At 43.2% G+C, this 21690-nt stretch overlaps 1 protein-coding gene across 1 annotated transcript in view; it reads left to right on the forward strand.

Moving 5' to 3' along the window:
- LOC124776902 overlaps nucleotides 1-21690 on the forward strand; it is a 107781-nt gene that overhangs the window by 55304 nt on the left and 30787 nt on the right. The gene's annotated exons all lie outside the window — the stretch shown is intronic.

The following is a 21690-nucleotide window of genomic DNA, read 5'->3' on the forward strand; positions in this document are numbered from 1 at the left end:
CCGAGTAATATGCACGACGCGTAAGAGGGTAACCTGCATTGTTAATACAATGAAAAACTCGGAGGCATACATCCCGTCTTATGAATACTTTCTTTCATTTTTTCTTGGGTAACATCAGATATAAAAAAAAAGCATGATGCAAAACAAATGCTACAAAATAGTGTTATACCAATAAACAGAAAGCTAAACCGAGACAGGTAAGAAAATCGTTATCAGTTAGATTAAGGTTCAAATGGTTCAAATGGCTCTGAGCACTATGGGACTCAACATCTTAGGTCATAAGTCCCCTAGAACCTAGAACTACTTAAACCTAACTAACCTAAGGACATCACACACACTCATGCCCGAGGCAGGATTCGAACCTGCGACCGTAGCAGCCTTGCGGCTCCGGACTGCAGCGCCAGAACCGCACGGCCACCGCGGCCGGCTTAGATTAAGGAAACCATACATTAATCATAAATTAATTCTGCTCAGTACTAAAATTAAAAGTAAATCCCAAATGGCCATAATACACGTAATTTGCTTGATAGGGGTACACAACAGCGCACACGATTAAGAAAAAATGCCGCATGTCACGGTAGACATTTGATTGCTCATCCCAGTTCAAGACAAATGTGTATCTACCTAACCTTAGTCCGACTCACTGGTTAACAGAAATGCTTTTCAGAAAATGAGGCTCTGGTAACGCTGTTACTACATGCAGCGGGGCTAAGAACAAGTAGCACTAATTCTGGGCTGACGTGGAGCTCACCCACTAGCTCGGTGAGACGAGAAAATGCCGTGGAAATCGGAGACTCAGACTGAATGATGTTCAAGTTGAGTTTGCTCCAAACATTCTTTTTCAGTTAAAGCTTCAAACAGTATCTAGTTGACACCTCCAATTGTGGTATGTTATCTTTTTCTATCTGTCTTTATTTAAACATTAAGACATAACATAAACTTCTTACGTATAAAACGTCTGTTTTACTCTGTCCATGATTTAATTAAAAACAGTTGAAAATAATAGTGCACACAAAAACATCGTCGGTATCGAATGAGGTACAAAAGACGCAATACGTAGGGGACACTAAATCGCACATTACGTTACACATTATAATTCGGTTCTAGACATCCATCGTCCAAGCTTATCTTCACAGTGCTGGTACGTAGACACACGAGCAAATTTCACTTTCGGAATGGCATTCAACTACCTTGCATTTGCAAATTTCGCAACTATCATACGTTGCCGAAACGTACACAACACGTCTGCATCAACTTTTGTCAAGTTTCCTTCCCCCCCCCCCCCCCCCCCACTCACACACCAAATTAGGCTCCAGGGGATTAATGTCGGGAGATTGTAGAGTCGAGAACATCGAAAATCCATGACCGATTCATTTGCTTGGAGATGCTTCTATTCCAAAGTGTGGCAGTGTACCATCGTTCCGAAACCTAAAGTGTTACTGAATACCAAGAGAAACTTTTCAAACGCATCATGTAATGTATTGCAAAGGAACGAACGATGCAAGGGCACATGCAAGTTGTCCAGTAATAGGTAAGGGATCAAATCACTTCTTTCATGATTCTAGCCTGTAGATTTATGTTGTTGCGCCACGAACACAAGCCATGTACTGGGTGGTATTTTCTGAATTCTTCCAAATTTCTCGCACCTTTGGCTGGAAGGTAATAGTTGCTAGCAGAATGTCACATCATATTCCTTTCGCGGGTGACGTTGATATTTAGCAAACGATTCGGTCACGTAGGTTTACGACGCCGCACATAGGAGTGAAGGCAAGGCACGGCGGGCACTGTACACAAGTGTGATGAAATCAGGGCTGCACAGGGAACTGACATGCTGTGAATAACCGATATATTGCAGATAGAAGTGCAGCCAATGAACTGTATATAGTGACCGAAGAGGGCGCTATTAAAGAGCGCTCCACTTGTTTCCTGCCGGCCGAAGTGGCCGTGCGGTTAAAGGCGCTGCAGTCTGGAACCGCAAGGCCGCTACGGTCGCAGGTTCGAATCCTGCCTCGGGCATGGATGTTTGTGATGTCCGTAGGTTAGTTAGGTTTAACTAGTTCTAAGTTCTAGGGGACTAATGACCTCAGCAGTTGAGTCCCATAGTGCTCAGAGCCATTTGAACCATTTTTTGAACTTGTTTCCTCCAGAGGAAATACGTCAGGGGTGTAGCATGAAGGCGAGTGAATAACGATTGATCAAATTGCACGAAAACCTAGACGACATTCTGGTGATGAATCCCGTCGGCCAACCGGACCGCTGTAACTACTACCAACCTCTGCTGCACGGACGCGCTATAGCTGTGGCGGGGCCGGCTGGAGCTGCACCTTCGCGAGCAGCGAGATGGCCTCCTCCGCTCTGTGGGTGACATCGTCTGGCGGACTGCAGGGTGCTATTGGCTGGGGCGGGTCGGAGGCACCAACTACCGACCCCCCGGGTGAAGAGCAGTCTGCGGTCACTCACGAATATGCCCTGGCTGCTAAGGCTAACTACAACAATGGCTGAAAGGTGTTTTCCCTTCGGCGCTGTAAGGGGGGTCCACAAGTTGCGTTTGAGCTAGCAGCCACCCACGTCCCGGGCTTCCTATGCAGCCAGAACGCGCGGCGACCCCTTAGCCGTGAGGTGAGCAGGAGCGCTATGTCTGCAACAGCAGGTTGGCGGACGCCGTTGCAGCAGGTTCCACCACTGGTATTGGTGCTGATCCACGCATGGACGCAACATGGCGCCATCACTGGGATCAGCGGGAGGCCTGCTGTTTAACTTTGATGCTGGAAACTCAACGAAAGAGTTGCCGGTTTTTCTCTGCACGCTTGCGCGAATGTCACCCCTCTCCACCAAACAATACCTCCCTGCCTTTCCGACTTATTGCAACCCTTGAGCGTTACATGGCGGTTGTGAAATGTCACGTTTACAGGTTACATGCAAGTTGTGTTTCAATCAATAATGATTGATGTGAGTTGAAAATAGCTTCATGAGTGAAGGTAGTTTCGTCAGTGTATCCCACGTTACTTTTAAAATGTTCAGTATCTTTACTTGGTGCAGAACACAGTCACATAGCTATACTCTTCCATTTCGGGCTGTCGGTCCATCGTGCTGAATTAGCTTGCTATGATACAGAAACAGATCATTGTACATCCCTTCAAAAACTAGTTTTTCACATATCTGAAACTGCTTTTGGTGATGTAGTAGAATGATTTAAGGAATTGCGTTATCTGTTTGTGTATTAGGTTTTGTCCTTGGTCGACTTTTGTGCATTACTTGTATACGAAGTTTACCGGTTTCCCAGAAGACTGTGCTTCAGGTGAGGAAAACCATTCCCATCAAGATGGCGTCTTCTGTGGTACTGTGTAGCATATGTACGAGCAGCCCATTGATCGGAAACACTCAGCATCCAAAACATATTAAGATATTTATCTTTGTCCGTCTCATCGGGAAGCTGCCGTATATAAACTTGACAGGAGTGGCCGTGGTTGCCTACTATGCAATCAGTAGACTCATACACTCAGGTTAATGGATCCAGCTCTTATGCCATATGTCACGATCACTTTATAGGCCATTGTCCTGTGTTGAAATGATTCCCAACATGCTAACGGCAAGAGCTAGGGATCGTGAATCCAAAAAATGAGAAAGAAACCTGACGAGGATTTGAACAACGGCTGCATGAGGCTGTAGGTTTGATGTGTCATCGGACCACTCAATGACCTGCAAGGCCTGGCACGGTTATGTCGGATGACACACAGTAATCTGTATATTCCGATGCCCTCGTTTTCACCCAATAAGTGTTTCCTAAACGCACCTGATCTTAATTTGAGAGATAAATTTTTGATTCGGCTCTGGTTAAAAATTCCCATGCTGGCATTTTTTCATCACCCTGTATATTGATTAAGGAAGTTAGCCGACAAGAGTATGTATTAACAATTACTGAAATTACAAACGTCTACAAAACAAGTGTGTTGCTCAGTGGGATTTGTTGTTGTTTACGTTATGGTTGGAAGGAGCTCTCCAAGTCTCTTTATGTCTCAGAATGTGTGGCTTTAACTGATCCCTTTATCTAGTCAGATTCAGCCCACAATTTCCTTTTCCCCGAATTTCTGTTCAGTGTCTTCTTATTAATTACGTCATGTAGCAATCTAATCTTTAGGATTATTCTGTTGCACCTCATTTTAAAGGTTTCTGTTAACTGCTTATCGAAACTGTTTATTGTCCATGTTTCACTTCCATACACGACTACAGTCCCAACAAATACTTTAAGGTAATATGTCCTACACTTTAATTTATATTCGGTGTTAACATATTTCTCTCGTTCGAAGACACCTGTCTTGCCATTGCCAGTTTATATTTTACATCCATTCTAACTCGGCCACCATAGACATCTGCGTTCCCTTTCGCCTGTTTCATTCCCTGCAATTTTTGTATCTTCTCCATTCGTCAAATGAAAGCAGTATCAGACCGAGTGTATCCCGGCGTATACAATCTTCTAAATACTTACAGAAATACAGGCGGGAGACATCGTTGACAACCTCTAATATTTCTGCAGAAGCACACCTTGCCACTTTCAAGACAAAACTGCAATAAGTAAGCGCAATGGAAACGAATGTAATAGTTTGGCTTTCGCTGAAAGTCAGTCAAGATAACACACACACTGTCAGTACTAGCGCCAACACTAAGATGGCCGTCGTCATGTGACCGAACCCGCCGATTCCAAGTGTGACCGATTCGTAGTATTAAATAATTCTCGTACGACATGGCGCGGTATCGTACTGTCTTTACGAAACGTAGTTGGAAGAAACAAACTGTTAACTACGTGCGTCTTTCCTTATGTCTTTCTTTCTACTAATTTTGTTTAAATAAATACATTTTCAGTGCACATAATAACGTTTGTTGATTGCTGATAAGTGAAACTCCAGCGCAAGCCGTCCCGACGAAAGCGAACGCCCTTAGGAAGCGGGCAGCGACCACACCTCCTCTGACACCTATGGACACTGGCACAAAAAAACTTATCCGTGTCTCTGTGGCCGCGTTCCGCTGCTTTTCTCAAGCCACAAACAGCCATTAGCTCACCCCCGCTAACTTAAACTTTACACTGTAAAATGTTACTACACTTACTGTTTATAAACCTTCTATGTTCAACAAAACGTATGACCGGTGTAACCTAATGGACGTTACACCACAAGGCTGTCATTGAACGTGGGCTTCTAGCCAAAGCACAATGTGGATGAAGGGGCTCGCTGTGCAAATTCGTTGCGGAACACAGGATTGTACAATGTCTGACCTACCTGCTAGAAGATCCATCCACACTGCAGTAGTACACCACAGCAGACTCGAAACCTTACCTTAGTTAGGCCCACTGTAAGAAAAACTATTCCTAAAATTTTATTTTCGGTCGTCAGCTCTGATGGAGCAATTTTGAAATCTTTTAACGTTTTTCCTTTATTTACTTTTAGTGATGACACTGCCTTTGAGTGGCTGTAATTTTTTTTATTTGAATTCACTTCGCAACAACATGGAAGCAAACTCGAGCTATCTTTACTTTTGAAAAAGTTATTACTCTAATTTTGAATTAGCAGGCAAAGCAAATTTAAATTTGTAGCAAAATTAATGTTATTCAATGGAATGTAGTTTATTTTGTTGAACAAAGCGACCACATTTAAATATGGTGTTATCAACCAAAGCAATTTCTTCGCTTGAAAGTCCCCCTCTTTCTACTATGAAGCAGTTCATAATAATAATGAATTTATTTATTGTACCTTTTACTCAATTATTAAACAAACAAGCAATTTAACTTTCAAACCGTCATTACACAACAAACATGACCAGCAAAGAGGACTGGTGATGTCTTTGGGCAGAAATTTTCGAAGAATAATCTGCCTGATAAAGATTTGTCAAAAGTTGAAATTTCTGTACTAGCGAAAGGAGGCAATTTTGCTGTGACGCCCCAAAACGTACCCACAGAGGATATTGTAGCAAATATTGAGGCAGGTATTCATCAGCTTCCACAGAAGTCTGCTGACGAAGTTAGGATGGAAACGGCTAGAATTTTACGTACATGTAAGCCACCCAACAGTAATTTCTCGCAGGCACAAAGGAAGGCGCTGATGGATATAAATGCAGATAAAAACATTATTGTTGTTAGTGCAGTTAAGGGAAATAAATGCCACAGTAATTCAGAACAGTGTGCACTATCATTGACAAAGCAAGGCCGGCCGCGGTAGTCTAGCGGCTCTCCAGCGGCTCTAGGCGCGTAGTCCAGAACCGCGCGACTGCTACGGTCGCAGGCTCCAATCCTGCCTCGGGCGTGGATGCGTGCGATGCCCTTAGGTTAGTTAGGCTTAAGAAGCTCTAAGTTCTATGAGACAGCGGCTCTCCATCGGCTCTAGGCGAGCAGTCCGGAACTGCGCGACTGCTACGATCGCAGGCTCCAATCCTGCCTCGGGCATGGATGCGTGCGATGCCCTTCGGTCGCAGGCTCGAATCCTGCCTCGGGCATGGATGTGTGCGATGTCCTTAGGTTGGTTAGGCTTAAGAAGTTCTAAGTTCTATGGGACTGATGACCACAGATGTCAAGTCCCATAGTGCTCAGAGCCATTTGAACCATTTTGATAAATCAAGAAATTCCAAAAGGATCCGACTATCAAGATTTTGTTGTTGTTGTGGTCTTCAGTCCTGAGACTGGTTTGATGCAGCTCTCCACGGTAGTCTATCCTGTGCAAGCCTCCTCATCTCCCAGTACATACTGCAACATACATCCTTCCGAATCTGCTTAGTGTATTCATCTCTTGGTCTCACTCTACGATTTTTACCCTCCACGCTGCCCTCCAGAACCAAATTGGTGATCCCTTGATGCCTCAGAACATGTCCTACCAACCGATCCCTTCTTCTAGTCAAGTTGTGCCACAGACTTCTCTTCTCCCCAATCCTATTCAATACTTCCTCAATAGTTATGTGACCTACCCATCTAATCAAAAGCTTCTACTCTCTTCTTGTCCAAACTATTTATCGTCCATGTTTCAAGATTTTAAGAATGACTAATCGACAGGTGATAGCGTCTTCATTCGCCTCCGAGGATAATAAGCTGCTTTGTTAAACAGAAGCGTACCAACCTAGACTTTATGGCTTACCCAAAGTGCATGAACCTGAGATTCCGTTGAGGCCAATTGTCAGCGCTACAGGCGGACCAACACTTTGATTTAGCTAGGCACCCTGCCTAATTGCTGAAACCTTATGTTGGTAGGACGGATAGTCATATTAAAAATTCAGCTCATTTCATTGACAAGAAGAGGGAACGAGTGTGGGCCCGGATGATATCGTCGTCAGTTTCGATATTGTGTCGTTATTTAACATGATTCTGGTAAGCGAAACTAACTTATAAATAGCGAATATTTTTCCTACCGATATTGTGGCATTATTCCGACACTGACTCACCACAACCTATTTTCAATACAATAATAACTTTTATGAACTGATTGACGGGGTGGCTATGGGCAGTTCGTCTTAGTCCTGCTGTGGTAAACTTATTTGTGGAGACTTTTGAAGAACGAGAGTTGTAGACTGCCAGTAAGAGACCAGCCAGATGCTATCGCTGTGTCGATGACACGTTCGTAGTACGGACACACGGGGCAGAGGAGCTGGATGCCTTCCTGACACATTTAAATAGCATTAATCCGAAAATCCAATTTGCTATGGAGACGGAAAGGAAGGGGCAATTGAATTTCCTGGATGTGTCTGTAATTAAACGACGGGACGGAACGTTGGGCCATAAGGTGTATAGAAAGGTCGCACATACTGATCGTTATCTGCATAAAGATTCAAACCACCACACTAGACAAAGAAGAGGTGTAATGAAAATCTTGGTAGACAGAGCGTACCAAATTTGCGAAGCTGTTTATTTAAAAGATGAGATTGAGCATATACGGTCAACTTTCGTGAAGAATGACTATTCTAGCAAGGATATAGGTCGAGCACTTCGCTCTAGGCAGAGAATCAGGAGCAACGACGAACAATAGTCGCCCAAGGGCAAAGTTTTTCTTCCGTTCATTAGTAAGGTCACAGATCGCATTGGGGAAGTTTTAAGCAAGTATGGGGTGCAAACTATTTACAGACCCACCAGGAAAATAAAAGAATATTTAAGATCGGCAAAAGATGCACGACAGCTTTTGGCTACACCGGGGGTATATAAAATCCCTTGTAATTGTGGACAGGTTTATACCGGTACCACAAAGAGAAGTGTGAATACCCGTCTTGTTGAACGTAAGAGGAATTGCCGCCACAGATAAATCGGCCGTAGCGGAACATGTTTACTAGGAAGTTGATCATGAAATAAAATTCAGCGTACGAGCGTCATATAAAAAACCTCGCGTTATTATGCACGCATGTATAGAGAGGCTATAGAGATTGATAAACAGCGTAATAATATTGACAGGAAAGACGAAGGTGTTAAACTGGTTAAAATTTGGATGTCAGCGTTGCACCGCAATCTTGACGATCGATTACTTCCAATCGTGAATGTTGGCATTACCAGAGACAATCTCATAGCCGACGCCACGTAATCGACAGTGGCGCCATCTGTACTGCCTATATAATCAGCACTTCCTCGAGTTCTCTTCGCAGTTCGCCGCTGTAACTCCGAGGATGTCTCCCGCAGTCGGAGACGAAACGTCAGCGGAGAGTTTTATACTTCGACCACGGCCTATCATCCCGGAAGTTTTAAGTGAAGACAATACCGGCCGTGAAAGCCTGTATTGTATGATTTCGAAGAATAAGTTTGCACATCTTCTATTTTTTCGTTTAAAAGTAAGTTAACTGTAACCCCTTACATGTTCTGAGATCAAACAAACGAGTCTGTAAAATTAGTGCTTGCCTTGAGTTGTGTGCTGGAGGGCTCATAGTACTGTTGGTACAACAATTTCGGTCGGCTCTTCACGTCCCCAGTGATGGACTTCCTTATTGATAGCCACGTCACAAGCAGCAGCCATCTTTACTCGTCGGAGGGTCGGCCGAATTCCCTTATAAAATTAGTCCGATAATCTTGCTTTCCAATTTGATACATACTCTAGACGACTTTGGGGCATAAAAGCCGCTGCCATCCGAATATTTGGTTGCACTTTTTCACAACTTTAGCACCAAATAAGCCTCACCTTAGCGGACCTATTACAGCCCGATGCAAATGCGGTGAAGGCTCCCACGCAACAGCCTTTCTCTCCATCGTCTTTTCCCTTAACGCTCCTCTCACCTAGGTCACCTCCACAACTGGTCACGTAAAACCCTCTGTACTTCCCCTCATCCTATTCTGTACATTGATTAACATATTAAACACGAAAATTTGCCCTGAGGTGGTTACAGTCACTAAAATTTTTTCATTGAATGGCAATAACATTTTCCTTATCGTTAATTAACAATTGGGAATGAAGTAATTATTATATGTCAAAGAGCTTTGCATACAAACATAACAATTTTACACATTTATTTGCTGACTCCTTTTACGTCTTTCTGTAACACTTCATATCGATCTTTCAACATACAAGTACCCTAAAGCAAAGTAAAAAAATATTTAAAAAATTATTTAATTTTTAACGGTGGCATCACGTATTCCCCACATTTCGTTAAATATGCCTGAAGGGATGAGCTTAACGGAATGTTTCTTTGGTAAAACTCATTTCCTCTATGATCAAAATTTTTGTTATACCTTCCATCAATATAACATCTCATCAAAAATCAAAAATCTAGATTACATCAATAATTACATAAACTACATTTCCATCTCCTCCTCTTATCTTTGCATATTTGGTCCACATTTCGTTAAATTACACATTACTCTTTAGTTGCTTTTTTTCATATTATAGATTTTTCTGTATTACTCTTATAAGATTATCCCAAAACATTAACACATACAGTATACCAAATACACAGTTAAAGAACAAAATTCTCCTGAAAACAGAGAAAGTCTCTACGTCACACGAAAGGAAACAATAGAGATAAGGGCAATGCGCCCAAGAGCGTCACTTGCTCATTTCGTTGCTTACGTTTTTGGAGCTATTATTGCACCATTTGTCACTCCCCACCACTTTCATTTCCCCGGTGAGTCCTTGCTCACCCCGTTTTCACCGTCACTTGAATTTCACGGCTTTCTAGAACCACAGGCCTTCCTACCTATATTTACATTTCGGTTTCCCTGTAACTTAGAAAACTATGTTACAATCTCATCTATATATATTTATACATTATTATCAATGTCATGCTTTAACAAGTACTATATTCTTATTTTACTTTACTCATTTACGTTTTTTCAGACAGCGTTTAAGTCTGATTATCTGTCGGTTGAACCCGTGGTTCATACTTCTTTAAGTCTAGAATTTATCTAATCCCAAAACCATTTTTTGACACTGGGTATTCAAAATAGTACGCACTGGTATGCGGTATGTTTACTATTCGGTATGGCCCGTTATAAACAAATTTAAATTTCTATATTTCGTGCTCAATTTCGCTTGACTTCTCGTAAGCTTTCACGAGAACCAAGTCACCAACGACAGGTTTTGGAAGTTTCTATTTTTCGTCATGCCGACGAATCCTGCTCTCAGCTTGCTTACCCATTTTGTTTCTCAATGTGTCTTTCTTTTCATCCACAGCCATTTCCTTGCCATGTGGGGACGCTAACAATTTTCCTACCAAACTCTTGGTGTGCCTTTTGCTTTAGATTATCCTCTGGAGTACATGCGGTACTCTCTTGTTTCAGCGAGTTCATGATTTCTGAAAAATCTGAAATGTATTTTCCTCATGCTCGGTGATTCTAATGGCAGTATGTTCTACATAATCCTCCAAATTTCGCGCATATACCATTCCGCCGGATTACTGGACGGTTGATATGCGGCTATATGCGCCACATATACCTAGTTACACTCCATACCTTCTTCCCATAATTTTGAACAAATCTGAGCGCCGTTGTCTGGCAACAGACGCTTCGGCTTTCCTAACTTTGGGAAATAATACAAAATCATCAAATTGTATACAGCTCTTGCCGTCGCTTTTCTCAGTGGGTACAATTTCATAAATTTCGAGAAAAGTTCGACCACCACAGAGATATACGCAAAATTTCCTGTGGTTTTTGGCAACAGGCCAAAATGTCCACCGGTGCTATATCCAACACATCGTTTGGTTTAATAGTCTGCATTGGACCCCTGTTTATGACATTTGTCACCTTCAGCTTCTGACATAAATGACACGACTGTATCCTCATTGCCACCCTTCTCATTAAGTTATTAAAAGCCAAGCACTCCAGCATCTTTTCCGAGCACTTTTTTGCTCCACATTGGCCATTCGCGAAATGAAAATAATCTATAACCTGTTCAATTAACTTAAGTGTTTGCTGCCGGGTGACGTCGTCGACCACCGCCGATATTTTGACAGGAGCACACCCTGCCATTCTCAAGTCGCAAATCCAAGGAGGAAGCAATGTGCAAGGAAATTTTATACCTCGGTTAACAGAGGAGAAACAAGGAAGTTACCACACACAGAACAAGTGTGAACAGAACCAAAGATAACCAACATCAGAAATATCGTATGTGACTATTAATCAACAGGTGAAGTAGCACTAATTCTGTCCCTCTGATTTTTGATGAGAGACAGAGCCGGATTCCCAGTAGCATTTAAACAAAATCCACCATCTCTGCTTATAAGGTTGTTTGACAGTTTGATTTCAACAGCTTCCTTAATTACACTGTCCCAATAGCTGGACGTGCAAGCCAGAATCTCCGTGTTGTTGCATTCCATAGGATGACAGGTGTCAAGGCAATGTTCTGCAATAGCGGATTTGCTCGGCTGTTGTAAGGGTGTGTGACGCTTATGTTCAATACACCGGTCCTCCACAGTCCTGATTGTCTGACCAATATATGACATCCCACAACTGCAAGGAATACGATAGACACCAGCCTTACGCAAACCAAGATCATCTTTTACGGACGCCTACAGGGCCTTAATCTTAGAAGGTGGTCGAAAAACACATTTCACATCATATTTCGACAAAATACGGCCAGTCCTGTTGGAAATGCTTCTTGAGTAAGGCAAAAAGGCCGTAAACGTAGGTGGCACTTCGTTGCTATCGTCACTCACCCGTTGCACAGAAGGCTTATAGCGCAACGCACTTTTGATCTGCCTCGCACTATAACCACTCTGACGAAGGGTGACCTTGAGATGTGATAGTTCAGCTTCCAAACTTTCAGGGTCTGAGATAACGTGGGCCCTGTGAACCAAGGTGCGAAGTACTCCTTCACCCTGAGCTGGATGGTGACAACACCTGTTATCTATGACCAACTCAGTTCCCTGGAAACGATTCTATTCCAAAGAGTGGCAGTGCACCATCATGCGGAAACCGTAGCTGTCGCTGAGCACCAAGAGAAACTTTTCAAACGCATCATGGAATTTGTTGCAAAGGAACTAACGATGCAAGGGCACATGCAAATTGTCTAGCAATAGGTAATTCTCCCACGATTCTAGCCTGTGGATTTATGTTCCTGCGTCACGAACACAAGCCATGTGCAGTGGTGAAAACAGAGTAGCTCAGGGAACTGACGGGCTTTGAAGATCCGATACACTGCAGATAGAGGAGCGCCTAAAAATCTGTTTGTAGAGGCCGAAGAGGGCTGAGGGAAGCTGACGTTGTATTAATTAAACATCACTCTACTAGCCCCCTCCAGAGGAAATACGTCAGAGGTGTAGGAAAAACGGTCGCAGGTCCGAATTCTGCCGCGGGCATGGATGTGTGTGATGTCCTTAGGCTGGTTAGATTTGAGTCGTTCTAAGTTCTAGGGGACTGATAACCTTAGAAGTTAAGTCCCATAGGGCTCAGAGCCATTTTTGTAGGTAAAAGACGTATAAATAAGCGAGCCCGGAAGCGAAAGTTGGAAGCCGTCGTGTCTCTATTATGCCCATGTTTAGAACGCCAGAGAAGGACGGTTATTTAAGTTGGAGGCCAACCTGGACGACCTTTGGGTGATGGATTACGCCGGCAAACCGGCCCGCAGCAAGGACACGCAACAAGTGTGGCCGGGTGGGCCGCACCCTGAAGATGCACCGGCGCGACATCGTCCGGCCGATGGCAAGTTGCCATTCGCAGAGGCAAGGCGGAGGCGCCAACTAGCGACATCCCGGTTGCAGAGTAGTCTGCGCTCACTTACCAAGACGTGTTGGCTGCTAAAGAATACTACAACAATGGCGGCCAGCTGTTTCCTTACGGTGCTGTACGTGGGATCCACAAATTGCCCTTTAGGGAGCAGCCAGCCACGTCCCAGGGTACCTCTGCAGCCAACACAGGCGGCTGCCCCTTAGCCGTGACTTGAGTTGGAGCGCTACGTCTAAAACGCTGGGTGACTGGACCCCCATGCAGCAGGTTTCACCATTGGCATTTGTGGGTGATCCACGCACTCACTCCATGAGGCGCCACCACTGGGACCACAGGAAGGCCTGCTGTGTACCTTCGATTCAATAAAGTCAGTGAAACTCTTGTCGGTGTTTCTGTGCATGCTTCAGAGTTAGTCACCCCGCTCCTCCGAACCATACCTCTCAGATCGTTCGGACATATTACAGCCCCTGAGTGCGGAAAGCGGGAGGTTAGAAAGTGTCTAGTTCACAGGTTATATGTGGGTTGTTTTCCAATCAATAATGATTGTTGTCGATTGAAAGTAACTTCACAATAGAAGATGGATCACTCAGCCCATCCAAAGTTATCTTCCATTTAGTGTAAAATACACTCTCAAACCTATACTCGTCCATTTCGGTCTTCTAGCCACTGGTGCTGAATTAGCGTGCTATGATACAGAAACAGACCTTTGTGCATCACAAAACAGTGTGTTTTATACTTGGACAACAGGTGTGCATTACTTGTGAACGAAGATTACCCATATAGCAGAAAGCTGTGCTTCAGTTGACGAAAATCATTCTCTTTAAAAACTTCCTAGCAGATTAAAACTGTATGCCTGATCGAGACTCGAGCTTGGGACCTTTGCCTTTCACGGGCAAGTGCTCTACCCAAGCACGAGTCATGCCCCACACGGCACACGGTTTTAATCTGCCGGGAAGTTTCATATCAGCACACAGTCCGCTACAGAGCGAAAATCTCATTCTGTAAATACCCTCCAGGCTGTGCCTAAGCCATGTCTCCGCAATGTCCTTTCTTTCAGGAGTGCTAGTTCTGGAAGATTCGCAGGAGAGCTTCTGCAAAGTTTGGAAGGTAGGAGACGAGGAAATGGCAGAAGTAAACCTGAGAGAATGGGTGCTTGGGTAGAGCACTCACTCGCGCAAGGCAAAGGTCCCGAGTTGGAGTCTCGGTCCAGCACCTGGTTTAAACTGCCAGGAAGTTTTGTATCAGAGCACACTCCGCTGCAGAGTGACAATCTCATTCTGGTATTCTCTTTAAGATGACGACTGTGAGGGCACAGTGTGACACATACACGACCAACAGCAGCAGCTTCCTGATCGGAAATACTCGGGATCAAAAAGGTATTGAGATATTCTTCGTTTGTGCACTCCCTCGGGAATCTGTCCTACATTGACTTGACAGTAGCGTCTATGGTTGTCCACTATGCGGTTTGAAGACTCATAAATGCAGTTTAATGGATCCCACCCAAATGTCATAGGCCACTGTCATCCTATTGGCCACTATCTTGTGTTGAAATTATGTCCCGCCTATAAGCGACGAGAGATAGCGAACGGGCATCCAAACAATGAAAAAGAAACCTGACCAGGATTCGAACAATGGCTCAATGGTGGGGGTAGGTTTGATGTTTCAGCAGACCACTCCGTGACCTACTACGCCTTTCACGGTTATTGGAGTGATACACAGTGCTATTTACATTCCGATGCCCTACATGATGTGACAGTGTCGACAGCTCCTCGTTTTCACACATGTGTTTCCTAAATGCGGCCGATCTTATTTTGATAGACAAATTTTTGATTGAAATCTGGTTAAAGATTCGCATGCTAACATTCGTTCGTCACCCTGTATAGCGATTATCGAAGTTAAACATAGAGAGTATGTAATAACAGTACTTGCACTTTACAAATTGGTACAAAGAATGACAGTTGCTCAGTGGGAGTAGTTGTTGTTGAGGCTATAGTCTGAAGAAGTGCTCCGAGCCACTCAAACCAGCGTCAGCCTCTTCACCTTAGAATAACTACTGCTACTTACATCCTTCTCAAACTGCTTAATGTACTCATCTATAGGTCTCCCTCCACAACCTTTTCCCTTATTCCCCCCCCCCCCCCCCACCCGAGCAATACACACTACCACCTCCCTCCAATATACAGGGTGGTCCATTGATCGCGACCGGGTCAAATATATAACGAAATAAGCGTCAAACGAAAGACGTGAAAAGAACGACGTTTTTGAGATTCCCGATTCTCGCGCAATTTGTCTGCCACTGATGTGCGGATTAGCCGCGACAGCAGCTAAAACACCTACTTGGGCACCATCATCTGTTGCAGGTCGTGGTTCACGTTTCACATCTGGCTGAACACTTCCTGTTTCCTTAAATAACGTAACTATCCGGCGAACGGTCCGTACACTTGGATGATGTCGTCCTGGATACCGAGCAGCGTACATAGCACACGCCCGTTGGGCATTTTGGTCACAATAGCCATACATCTACACGATATCGACCTTTACCGCAATTGGTAAATGGTCCATTTTAACACGGGTAACGCACGAGTATCACGAAGCAAATACCGTCCACACGGGCGGAATGTTACGTGATACCATGTAGTTATACGTTTGTGACTATTACAGTGACATCTATCACAAAGCGAAACAAAAAGTGGTCCAACTAAATTATTCATATTTCTTTACGTACTACACGAACATGTAATAAAAAATGGGGGTTCCTATTTAAAAAAACGCAGTTGATATCCGTTTGACCTATGGCAGCGCCATCTAGCGGGCCAACAATAGCGCCACCTGGTTTCCCCCTTCAAGCTAGACGAGTTTCGTTCTTCGTAGTTTTTTCGTTTGATGCTTATTTCGTGAGATATATGGCCAGGTCTCTATCAATGGACCACCGTGTATGTGTGTAACTTGCAATGATTTTATGTAACCAAATAATTAACCATATATTTCAAATAGTTTTAATATATCATACACGACTTAAACGTGTAGAAGACGAAATAATTAAAAATGCCACACAAAACACCACCTTACGCTAATAGTAATTAAAAATTCAGAAGATGGTGCAAATTTCTTAGGTAGTCTCTAGAGTTCATTTTTTCATGTGATTCTAAGATCGGTACCTTGACTGTAGCTCCTAGGTATACAATCCCTTAGGCACAAGATTTACCTCTTCCAAATGGAAAGCTCTTTAGACTGCAAGGCGAATGGTGTAAACGATCAGTGACTTCTGTTCACCTCCTTTCTTCAGGATTTAAACCTTACTGCATTAAAAGGTAGGTTTTTTTGACGGAAAAGGAATTCTCCTTTCGAGCCTGTGCCTAAGTTGAGTTGTACTAATGTTCAAAAGTATTATTAGCAGTTTCCCGAAACTCTCTTTAGTAGAAATGTCCCTTCTCATTGCGAATTTGACAAGTACTGCCCCTAAGACGTGTATGAAATATCAACTCAATTGTGTTGCTGAGCCGTGGCTGTTAATTTCCGCGAACACGGGTGGTTTCGTTTCCTCGCCTGTACTACAGTGACACACAACGCAAAAAAAAAGGAAAGGAAAAAAGAAGCAAACAAAACACGCATTATGGTAACCAGTTTTATTGAATGCTGCAGTTGTTATGTTGATAATAAGTGTGACACAGCGAACGATAACAGATTCTTTCAAGTACAAGGAAAGTCAATCTGCTGCTAATTACTGCAGCCACAGTTCATGGAACGGAAAATCAGGAGGAATCTTGCGATAACAGTCGATGATGCCATCGGGCGTTTAAACATATACAAATGAAAATATAACGTAGAGAGGAGTTATAGTTCTTCTCGAGTATAATGAAGACTGCTCTGTTGTTTGATGCTGGTAAGTTTTGACAGAATTTAGAAACTTTCATTCACGATAAACGAAATTTTTCTTAGCCCCATTTTACATAATTTCTCATGTATTAATCCTCGTGAAGATCAATTTCTACTGTTGAACTAGAATAGTCAATTTCCGCAATTGGCGACGTTAAGCTCGGAATGGAAGACAGCTTAGAGTGTCGAGAGCGTTCTAGCAAGATTTTTTTCATTTCGTTTGCTCACGAACAATGTTATTTCATGGATACTTGACGAAAGGTGTTCGTGTTGCCTATAGGAAAAGTTTCAATTTTTTGAGAGTAAGGCCCAAGCAAATACAAACATAAAGTTTCGCTGACTTGTTCTTACTTACCCATGAGAAGCCTACTCGGTGTTATAGTGTGCAATCGAGGGGAAGATTTGTAGACACACTTGCAGATGAAAATAATGCGAAATAGATTACAAAGGATGGTGGATTTTGCAAGTTCGCAAAACAAAGTGGGTAACACAAGTTCGGGAGAGACGAGGAATGCCAAACCAATGGAATGACTGAGCTGTTGATATGGAACATAACGACGATAAGCAGGTAATGTGAGTAGTAATCTCTTATTGTAAGCTGAGGAGTTAGTTGTTTGTACCAAAGAATACCTGTAGACAATATTCTTTCGACATAAAAAAATTCACTTTGTTTAAGAAATAGCACCTTGGATTGAAAATGGATACACGGGAAGTGGTCAGATTCAAAATGGTTCAAATGGCTCTGAGCACTATGGGACGTAACATCTATGGTCATCAGGTCCCCCAGAACGTAGAACTACTTAAACCCAACTAACCTAAGGACATCACACAACACCCAGCCATCACGAGGCAGAGAAAATCCCTGACCCCGCCGGGAATCGAACCCGGGAACCCGGGCGTGGGAAGCGAGAACGCTACCGCACGACCACGAGATGCGCGCAAGTGGTCAGATTAATAACTCACATGGTTATCCTATAAATATTGCTTAAGCATCAAAACAAGTTACAAAAATTATCAAATGCAGCGAAGTTTGCGTGATTCTGTATTTTAGAGTTAGTAGTTTCCAATACATTTATTAAAGGGCGATGGTCAGTGACAAATATAGTCCCCTGTCATCTACTAAACACAAAATATTCCTCAGTTCATAAATAGTTATAGTTCACTATAGAGTTCTACATATCAGAATTCACATAATAATGAGTAGCTGTGATTATTTAAAGATAATTACTAATAATTACATGTTAATTGTGAAACAGTACCAGTTCTATCCCACTTTCAGACCCTCTCCACCAACTGTCACCCAGAAGACAGGGATTATTTGTGAGCCCCCCTTGATTACTTGTCACCTGATCACTAGATGCTTAATGACCTTCTCACCCTCTTCTTTGAGACAAACCGGGCTGCGGCTGGAGTCAAGAATTATTTGATTCTTATCGGATAATTTACGATCCTATGATTGCATTCCCCTTTCCTGCCCCTATGTAGTAAATGAAATTCAAGAGTAGTTATCCTCCTGGTTCCCTCAGATATATAGCGTCCAGGATGGCCAACACTACGACATCATTACCTAACTGTAGATGTAATAAGACGAAATCATTGACATCGCAAGCACAGTGGAACTAACTGTCAAAGTCAACAAAATCACAGTAGGTCTAAGCAGCGTAGTTGGTCAAACGAAGCTGCATCTTGATTTCACATTCAAAAATGGCGACTGGTAAAATGATTTTGTCATATGTGATGTCACAACAACTTACCCTCTGCCTGAAACAAATCCTGTATCTGATGTACTCTTACTTAATACAGTTCTGAGAGATGTGGGCTGATTTACAAGACCATTTATGCACGAACACTGTGCAATTCATTTTATTTGCATAGCACTTGCACTGCATAAAGCAAGTACAGTACACTAGTTTTAAACTTAAGGTCATTCATCGCATCTGCCAGTTTTCAGGTACATTGACGTGCGTAATTTTTGCCTAATGCCTTTAAACGACCGTCATCAAACCCCAAAGGCCTTACGAACGTGGGGAGTCACTAAAGTAAAAACATTCCTCCTTGAAACAAAAGTCATTTTCTTGCCATGATCAGTGGTATTATCCCCATAACCGGCGCAAGTGCTTTTCACTGCTCCCTTTGGTTCTCACCTTTACTGAACTCAAATAAAAGATTGTGGTGGAATGTTGGGATTTATGCACTTGGGACTCCAGTTTCTAGCGTCTACAACCCCAATCACTACCTCCAAACAACAGGATGGTAGTATGTAAATTCTAATGGCAATAGTGAACTACAAATCAAAGATACAATCCTTTACACATCATTACATAAAACACAACATTTGTGCATAAGGGCACATGATAAACGATCAACTAATCGTTCATAAACATACAATAAAATTAAAATAGCCTGTTCAACAAAAGCGCCTCTCTGCTTTCTGTTCAATGCTGTTATGGAATTTACATTTAAATTACCACTTTCAAGTGAGTAGTCTTCCGTATAGGACACATTTAATATTTAATTAATACTAAAAATAAACTGGAAGTTAACTAGAAATCCTGTTCTATGTTATATATATATGTCACCATTTTACCAGAGGTAAGGTATGAAGAATGTCATGCAACAGACATGTTCTGTGTAAGTGCGGATCTGGCACGTTTACGCAAATAAAAATATGTAAATCTTTACAATACAATACATACAAGGTACATAGAGCTAGTCATTTTACTGATAATAGCTCTTGTCTTCCGCATTATATAGCGCTTACTTCATCCCTTCCACTGCTGGTGGGAAACCACTGATACCCTGTGACTATGTGCCGCCGGCCGAAGTGGCCGCGCGGTTCTGGCGCTGCAGTCTGGCACAGCGAGACCGCTACGGTCGCAGGTTCGAATCCTGCCTCGGGCATGGATGTGTGTGATGTCCTTAGGTTAGTTAGGTTTAACTAGTTCTAAGATCTAGGGGACCAATGACCTCAGCAGTTGAGTCCCATAGTGCTCAGAGCCATTTGAACCATTTGACTATGTGCCCTCCAAGTCTTTGCGACGACATGCATGAATAAAAAGTTCTTGGTTTTCAAACTGCGTCAATTCGAAAAAAATCCTCGAGCTTTCGATGACCATCTCCACCATCGCCTGCCCCTGGCGCCACCTGACGTCACCGGTGCTGCCACGGGCAATAGCTCCGCTAGCTGTCCGGGTCGCCTTACGCGCTTGCGCCACATTGGTTCTAACTGATTGGCTGCTGCACATGTCATCATGCCTATATAAGCGAGAAACCATAACAGCACGGGCTCTCCTCTCCCTCCCTCCTCCTGAGCGGCTTCCCCCTCCTACTCCCCCTCCATCTCTTGTGCCTCCTTTCAGTGTCTCTGCGCTCCCTCCTGCCCTGTCTTCCCTCTTCCTCTCCCGTCCCACGTGTCTCCTGCCTCTTCGTGAACCCACTGTTGCCCCTCCTCTCTTCATCCCGCCGCTTCCCCAGCTGCCCCATCATCTCCCCTCCTTTTCCATCCTCTCTGGCCTTTCCCTCGGCAGGTCCCACCTGGCAGTTTTATTCTTCGTCGTGTGTGCTCCAAGTGGGTTTTAAGTGTGTTGTTCCGGAGTGTTTTTACTACTGTGGCCGACTTTTAACCTGTGCCTGTGCATTCAGTGTCTTCTTTGTGTTTGAGAATCACCAACTGTGTTTTTTTAACTTTCTGTTGACTTTTTTAACTGTCCCCCATGAACGTCTCCATGTCAGTGTATATTTTAGCTCTATTTTCTCCCCTTACTCTGTTTTATGTTTCCCTTTTTTATCTCCTAATGTATGTATGATTTTATTCTTGTTTTAGTTGTAGTGTTACTCGGCTGAAGTGCAGCGGATTGTGCTGCTGACAGCCCTCTCCTGCCCCTATGGGGCAGGGTAATGAAATCACAATAAAGAAAAAAAAACAGCACGGGCAATCAGTGAACTCCTGACGACGATGGTCATCGAAAACCCGAGGATTTTATTCGAATTGGCGCAGCTTGAAAACCGAGAACGTTTTATTCATCCTGTGACTACCTGCTTGCTCGCTGGCAGCCATGTGGCTACTGAAGGTGGCTCACCCGCATGCACCAGCGTCGGCCAAGTCATAACGTTCGGCTCCCAAGTTAAAATAACTTTAAGTGACAACAGTTCTCTGAACTAAACAAGAGTAACCACATCTGGCAACTGATTTTATTATTCACAACTTCATTTGCTCTACATCTATAATTCTTTTCCTAGCTAATTAGGAAAAGTAATTTCCGTCCTATCTGTTGTATTTTCACCAAAGGATGCATGCTCTCGTGTTGCGGTACTGTACCTTTTCAGATATTCTGCATAAATGACACAAATATCCGGTCTTCTCATACTGCAACTTTCCTCATTGTAGTCATATGGTTTCCATGTCTACTATTTGATGAACCGATACCCATTTAAAGGAACGGGTCTCTTACTTTACTTATACTTGATGGAACTAGAGACGTTGAAAAATTTGGTGCTGGACTGTGATTCGAATTCGTATATCCTCTTTCGAGGATCCGAATCTCTCAGAACAGTATAGTTCACTCATTTCGTTCCTTTTCCCAAGACTGCAATCTTCTCTAGGTCTCCTCCAAAGCATTCAGTACAAAAATATTCATAATTTCATTTCAAGCCCTATCAAGTGCACACCCACCTGCTAGTGAAAATGAACGTGCATTTTTAATGTC

This window comes from Schistocerca piceifrons, chromosome 2 (genome assembly GCF_021461385.2).
Source record: "Schistocerca piceifrons isolate TAMUIC-IGC-003096 chromosome 2, iqSchPice1.1, whole genome shotgun sequence".
Lineage (NCBI taxonomy): Eukaryota > Metazoa > Arthropoda > Insecta > Orthoptera > Acrididae > Schistocerca > Schistocerca piceifrons.